Source organism: Oncorhynchus nerka, unplaced genomic scaffold, assembly GCF_034236695.1.
Source record: "Oncorhynchus nerka isolate Pitt River unplaced genomic scaffold, Oner_Uvic_2.0 unplaced_scaffold_703, whole genome shotgun sequence".
In the NCBI taxonomy this organism is placed as follows: Eukaryota; Metazoa; Chordata; class Actinopteri; order Salmoniformes; family Salmonidae; genus Oncorhynchus; species Oncorhynchus nerka.
Window position 1 is genome coordinate 257,045 of NW_027040471.1, and position 8,200 is coordinate 265,244.

Below are 8,200 nucleotides of genomic sequence, written 5' to 3' on the forward strand. Positions count from 1 at the left end.
GATGAACAGCCATAATGATATCACTGGTATAACAGATGAACAGCCATAATGATAACACTGGTATAACAGATGAACAGCCATAATGATAACACTGGTATAACAGATGAACAGCCATAATGATAACACTGGTATAGCAGATGAACAGCCATAATGATAACACTGGTATAACAGAAGAACAGCCATAATAATAACACTGGTATAACAGAAGAACAGCCATAATGATAACACTGGTATAGCAGATGAACAGCCATAATGATAACACTGGTATAACAGAAGAACAGCCATAATGATAACACTGGTATAACAGAAGAACAGCCATAATGATAACACTGGTATAACAGATGAACAGCCATAATGATAACACTGGTATAGGAGATGAACAGCCATCATGATAACACTGGTATAGCAGATGAACAGCCACAATGATAACACTGGTATATCAGATGAACAGCCATAATGATAACACTGGTTTAACAGATGAACAGCCATAATGATAACACTGGTATAACAGGTGAACAGCCATAATGATAACACTGGTATAACAGATGAACAGCCATAATGATAACACCGGTATAACAGATGAACAGCCATAATGATAACACCGGTATAACAGATGAACAGCCATAATGATAACACTGGTATAACAGATGAACAGCCATAATGATAACACTGGTATAACAGATGAACAGCCATAATGATAACACTGGTATAACAGATGAACAGCCATAATGATAACACTGGTATAACAGATGAACAGCCATAATGATAGCACTGGTATAACAGATGAACAGCCATAATGATAACACTGGTATAACAGATGAACAGCCATAATGATTACACTGGTATATGAGATGAACAGCCACAATGATAACACTGGTATAACAGACGAACAGCCGTAATGTTAACACAGATTAACAGCCATAACGATAGCACTGGTACAACAGGTGAACAGCCATATTGATAACACTGGTATAACAGATGAACATCCATAATGATAACACTGGTATAACAGATGAACAGCCATAATGATTACACTGGTATATGAGATGAACAGCCACAATGATAACACTGGTATAACAGACGAACAGCCGTAATGTTAACACAGATTAACAGCCATAACGATAGCACTGGTACAACAGGTGAACAGCCATATTGATAACACTGGTATAACAGATGAACATCCATAATGATAACACTGGTATAACAGATGAACAGCCATAATGATAACACCGGTATAACAGATGAACAGCCATAATGATAACACTGGTATAACAGATGAACAGCCATAATGATAACACTGGTATAGCAGATGAACAGCCATAATGATAACACCGGTATAACAGATGAACAGCCATAATGATGACACTGGTATAACAGATGAACAGCCATTAATGATAACACCGGTATAACAGATGAACAGCCATAATGATAACACTGGTATAGCAGATGAACAGCCATAATGATAACACTGGTATAACAGATGAACAGCCATAATGATAACACTGGTATAACAGATGAACAGCCATAATGATAACACTGGTATAGCAGATGAACAGCCATAATGATAGCACTGGTATAGCAGATGAACAGCCATAATGATAACACTGGTATAGGAGATGAACAGCCATAATGATAACACTAGTATAACAGATGAACAGCCATAATGATAACACCGGTATAACAGATGAACAGCCATAATGATAACACCGGTATAACAGATGAACAGCCATAATGATAACACTGGTATAACAGATGAACAGCCATAATGATAACACGGGTATAGCAGATGAACAGCCATAATGATAACACTGGTATAACAGATGAACAGCCATAATGATAACACTGGTATAGCAGATGAACAGCCATAATGATAACACTGGTATAACAGATGAACAACCATAATGATAACACTGGTATAGCAGATGAACAGCCATAATGATAACACTTGTATAACAGAAGAACAGCCATAATGATAACACTGGTATAACAGATGAACAGCCATAATGATAGCACTGGTATAACAGATGAACAGCCATAATGATAACACTGGTATAACAGATGAACAGCCATAATGATTACACTGGTATAGGAGATGAACAGCCACAATGATAACACTGGTATAACAGACGAACAGCCGTAATGTTAACACAGATGAACAGCCATAACGATAGCACTGGTATAACAGATGAACAGCCATAATGATAACACTGGTATAACAGATGAACAGCCTTATTGATAACACTGGTATAACAGATGAACATCCATAATGATAACACTGGTATAACAGATGAACAGCCATAATGATAACACTGGTATAACAGATGAACAGCCATAATGATAACACTGGTATAACAGATGAACAGCCATAATGATAACACCGGTATAACAGATGAACAGCCATAATGATGACACTGGTATAACAGATGAACAGCCATAATGATAACACCGGTATAACAGATGAACAGCCATAATGATAACACTGGTATAACAGATGAACAGCCATAATGATAACACTGGTATAGCAGATGAACAGCCATAATGATAACACTGGCATAACAGATGAACAGCCATAATGATAACACTGGTATAGCAGATGAACAGCCATAATGATAACACTGGTATAACAGATGAACAGCCATAATGATAACACTGGTATAACAGATGAACAGCCATAATGATAACACTGGTATAACAGAAGAACAGCCATAATGATAACACTGGTATAGCAGATGAACAGCCATAATGATAGCACTGGTATAGCAGATGAACAGCCATAATGATAACACTGGTATAGCAGATGAACAGCCATAATGATAACACTGGTATAACAGAAGAACAGCCATAATAATAACACTGGTATAACAGAAGAACAGCCATAATGATAACACTGGTATAGCAGATGAACAGCCATAATGATAACACTGGTATAGCAGATGAACAGCCATAATGATAACACTGGTATAGCAGATGAACAGCCATAATGATAACACTGGTATAGCAGATGAACAGCCATAATGATAACACTGGTATAACAGAAGAACAGCCATAATAATAACACTGGTATAACAGAAGAACAGCCATAATGATAACACTGGTATAGCAGATGAACAGCCATAATGATAACACTGGTATAACAGAAGAACAGCCATAATGATAACACTGGTATAGCAGATGAACAGCCATAATGATAACACTGGTATAGCAGATGAACAGCCATAATGATAACACTGGTATAACAGATGAACAGCCATATTGATAACACTGGTATAACAGATGAACATCCATAATGATAACACTGGTATAACAGATGAACAGCCATAATGATAACACTGGTATAGCAGATGAACAGCCATAATGATAACACTAGTATAACAGATGAACAGCCATAATGATAACACTGGTATAACAGATGAACAGCCATAATGATAACACTGGTATAGCAGATGAACAGCCATAATGATAACACTGGTATAACAGAAGAACAGCCATAATGATAACACTGGTATAACAGATGAACAGCCATAATGATAGCACTGGTATAACAGATGAACAGCCATAATGATAACACTGGTATAACAGATGAACAGCCATAATGATTACACTGGTATAGGAGATGAACAGCCACAATGATAACACTGGTATAACAGACGAACAGCCGTAATGTTAACACAGATGAACAGCCATAACGATAGCACTGGTATAACAGATGAACAGCCATAATGATAACACTGGTATAACAGATGAACAGCCATAATGATAACACTGGTATAACAGATGAACAGCCATAATGATAACACTGGTATAGCAGATGAACAGCCATAATGATAACACTGGTATAACAGAAGAACAGCCATAATGATAACACTGGTATAGCAGATGAACAGCCATAATGATAACACTGGTATAACAGATGAACAGCCATAATGATAACACTGGTATAACAGAAGAACAGCCATAATGATAGCACTGGTATAACAGATGAACAGCCATAATGATAACACTGGTATAACAGATGAACAGCCATAATGATTACACTGGTATAGGAGATGAACAGCCACAATGATAACACTGGTATAACAGACGAACAGCCGTAATGTTAACACAGATGACCAGCCATAACGATAGCACTGGTATAACAGATGAACAGCCATAATGATAACACTGGTATAACAGATGAACAGCCATAATGATAACACTGGTATAACAGATGAACAGCCATAATGATAACACTGGTATATCAGATGAACAGCCATAATGATAACACTGGTATAACAGATGAACAGCCATAACGATAACACTGGTATAACAGATGAACAGCCATATTGATAACACTGGTATAGCAGATGAACAGCCATAATGATAACACTGGTATAACAGATGAACAGCCATAATGATAACACTGGTATAACAGATGAACAGCCATAATGATAACACTGGTATAGCAGATGAACAGCCATAATGATAACACTGGTATAACAGATGAACAGCCATAATGATAACACAGATGAACAGCCATAATGATATCACTGGTATAACAGATGAACAGCCATAATGATAACACTGGTATAACAGATGAACAGCCATAATGATAACACTGGTATAACAGATGAACAGCCATAATGATAACACTGGTATAACAGATGAACAGCCATAATGATAACACTGGTATAGCAGATGAACAGCCATAATGATAACACAGATGAACAGCCATAATGATAACACTGGTGTAACAGATGAACAGCCATAATGATAACACTGGTGTAACAGATGAACAGCCATAATGATAACACTGGTATAACAGATGAACAGCCATAATGATAACACAGATGAACAGCCATAATGATAACACAGACAACACAGCATGGCAGTAACACATGACAACACAGCAACACATGACAACACAGCATGGCAGCAACACATGACAACACAGCATGGCAGTAACACATGAAAACACAGTATGGCAGCAACACATGACAACACAGCATGGCAGTAACACATGACAACACAGCATGGCAGCAACACATGACAACACAGCATGGTAGTAACACATGACAACACAGCATGGCAGCAACACATGACAACACAGCATGGCAGTAACACATGACAACACAGCATGGTAGCAACACATGACAACACAGCATGGTAGTAACACATGACAACACAGCATGGCAGCAACACATGACAACACAGCATGGTAGCAACACATGACAACACAGCACGGTAGTAACACATGACAACACAGCATGGCAGTAACACATGACAACACAGCACAGTAGCAACACATAACAACACAGCATGGCAGTAACACATGACAACACAGCATGGCAGTAACACATGACAATACTGCATGGTAGCAACACATGACAACACAGCACAGTAGCAACACATGACAACACAGCATGGCAGTAACACATGACAACACAGCATGGTAGCAACACATGACAACACAGCATAGCAGCAACACATGACAACACAGCACGGTAGTAACACATAACAACACAGCATGGCAGTAACACATGACAACACAGCATAGCAGCAACACATGACAACACAGCAAGGCAGTAACACATGACAATACAGCACAGTAGCAACACATGACAACACAGCATGGTAGCAACACATGACAACACAGCATGGCTGCAGTACAACATGGTAGCAACACAACATGGTAGCAGAACAAAACATGGTACAAACTTTAGTGGGCACAGACAACAGCACAAAGGGCAAGAAGGTAGAGACAACAATACATCCCACAAAGCAGCCACAACTGTCACTAAGAGTGTCCATGAATAAAGAGATTGAGATAAAACTGTCCAGTTTGAGTGTTTGTTGCAGCTCGTTCCTGTCGCTAGTTGCAGCGAACTGAAAAGAGGAGCGACCCAGGGATGTGTGTGCTTTGGGGACCTTTAACAGAATGTGACTGGCAGAACGGGTGTTGTATGTGGAGGATGAGGGCAGCAGTAGGTATCTTAGATAGGGGGGAGTGAGGCCTAAGAGGGTTTTATAAATAAGCATCAACCAGTGGGTCTTGTGACGGGTACACAGAGATGACCAGTTTACAGAGGAGTATAGAGTGCAGTGAAGTGTCCTATAAGGAGTATTGGATGCACATCTGATGGCCGAATGGTAAAGAACATCTAGCCGCTCCAGAACACCTTTACCTGCTGATCTATAAATGACGTCTCCGTAATCTAGCACGGGTAGGATGGTCATCTGAATCGGGGTTAGTTTGGCAACTGGGTGAGAGAAGAGCGATTATGGTATTTTTTTTCAATTCATTTTTTTATTGAACCTTTAGTTAACTAGGCAAGCCAGTTAAGAACAAATTCTTATTTACAATGACGGTCTAGGAACAGTGGGTAAACTGCCTTTGTAACATATAATACGTTTTGCTCTGAGACCAGGTTGTCCCTCTGCAGTATTCTGTGGGAAGGAGCTAGTAGACACTTCTTACATTTTCTATTTAACCTTTATTTAACTAGGCAAGCCAGTTAAGAACAAATTATTATTTACAATGACGGTCTAGGAACAGTGGGTAAACTGCCTTTGTAACATATAATACGTTTTGCTCTGAGACCAGGTTGTCCCTCTGCAGTATTCTGTGTGAAGCAGCTAGTAGACACTTCTTACATTTTCTATTTAACCTTTATTTAACTAGGCAAGCCAGTTAAGAACAAATTATTATTTACAATGACGGACAACCCCAGCCTAACTCTAACCCGGACAACGCTGGGCCAATTGTGCGTTGCCCTGTGGGACTCAAAATCCAGTTGTGATACAGCCTGGAATCGAACCAGGGTCTGTAGTGACGCCTCTAGCATTGAGATGCAGACCGCTGCGCCACTCGATAGAGGAAAAGCAGATGAACAGCCATAGGCTGTTTAACCGTTTAGCCGTTTAACCGTTTAGCCGTTTAGCCGTTTAACCGTTTAGCCATTTAGCCGTTTAGCCCTTTAACCGTTTAGCCGTTTAGCCGTTTAACCGTTTAGCCATTTAACCGTTTAGTCGTTTAGCTGTTTAGCCGTTTAGCCGTTTAGCCGTTTAGTCGTTTAGCCGTTTAACCGTTTAGCCATTTAGCCGTTTAGCCGTTTAACCGTTTAGCCGTTTAGCTGTTTAACCGTTTAGTCGTTTAGCCTTTTAGCTGTTTAACCGTTTAGTCATTTGGCCGTTTAACCGTTTATCCGTTTAGCCGTTTAGCCATTTAGCCATTTAACCGTTTAGCCATTTAACCGTTTAGCCGTTTAACCGTTTAGCCGTTTAGCCGTTTAGCCGTTTAACCGGTTAACCTGTTGCTTCTACTCGGGACGCTTGCGTCCCAACTAGAGCTCTGGAAATGCAAATGCGCTACGCTAAATGCTAATAGTATTAGTTAAAACTCAAAAGTTCATTAAAATACACATGCAGGGTATCGAATTAAAGCTACACTCGTTGTGAATCCAGGCAACAAGTCAGATTTTTAAAATGCTTTTCGGCGAAAGCATGAGAAGCTATTATCTGATAGCATGCAACACCCCAAAAGACCCACAGGGGACGTAAACAAAATAATTAGCATTTCGGCGTTACACAAACCGCACAATAAAATAGAAAACATTCATTACCTTTCACCATCTTCTTTGTTGGCACTCCTAGATGTCCCATAAACACTATTTGGGTCTTTATTTCGATTAAATCGGTCCATATAAAGCCTAGATATCGTTATATGTAGACTGTGTGATAAACGAAAAAAACATCGTTTCAAAACGTAACGTCATTTTTTAAAATTCAAAAAAGTCGACGATAAACTTTCACAAAACACTTCGAAATACGTTTGTAATGCAACTTTAGGTATTAGTAAACGTTAATAAGCGATAAAATTCATCAGGAGGCGATGTAAAGATCATTAGCTGTCCGTCTGGAAAAATGTCCGGCTAGAAACTCAACGAAAATATCCGGTCCTAGACCGGATTTAGATACGGTGTCCTGCATGTGTTTGACCAAGAAAAAACTTGAAGGGAAATGACAAGACTCTAGACACCGTGTGGAAGCTGTAGGTACTGCAACCTCAGTCAATTAATTGTGGTTCACCTTTATCAATGGGATCAAGTAGCGCATGGATATATTTTCCCATTTTCAGTGATCAGTTTTTCCTGTGCTTTTCGATGTAAATGCCGTTCTGGTAAAGCCACAGCAGTGATTTAACCAGTTTTTTAAACGTCTGAGT

General features: G+C 39.2%; 1 protein-coding gene across 1 annotated transcript in view; it reads left to right on the forward strand.

Moving 5' to 3' along the window:
• LOC135571189 (uncharacterized) overlaps window positions 1–8,200 on the forward strand; it is a 39,908-nt gene that overhangs the window by 25,674 nt on the left and 6,034 nt on the right. The gene's annotated exons all lie outside the window — the stretch shown is intronic.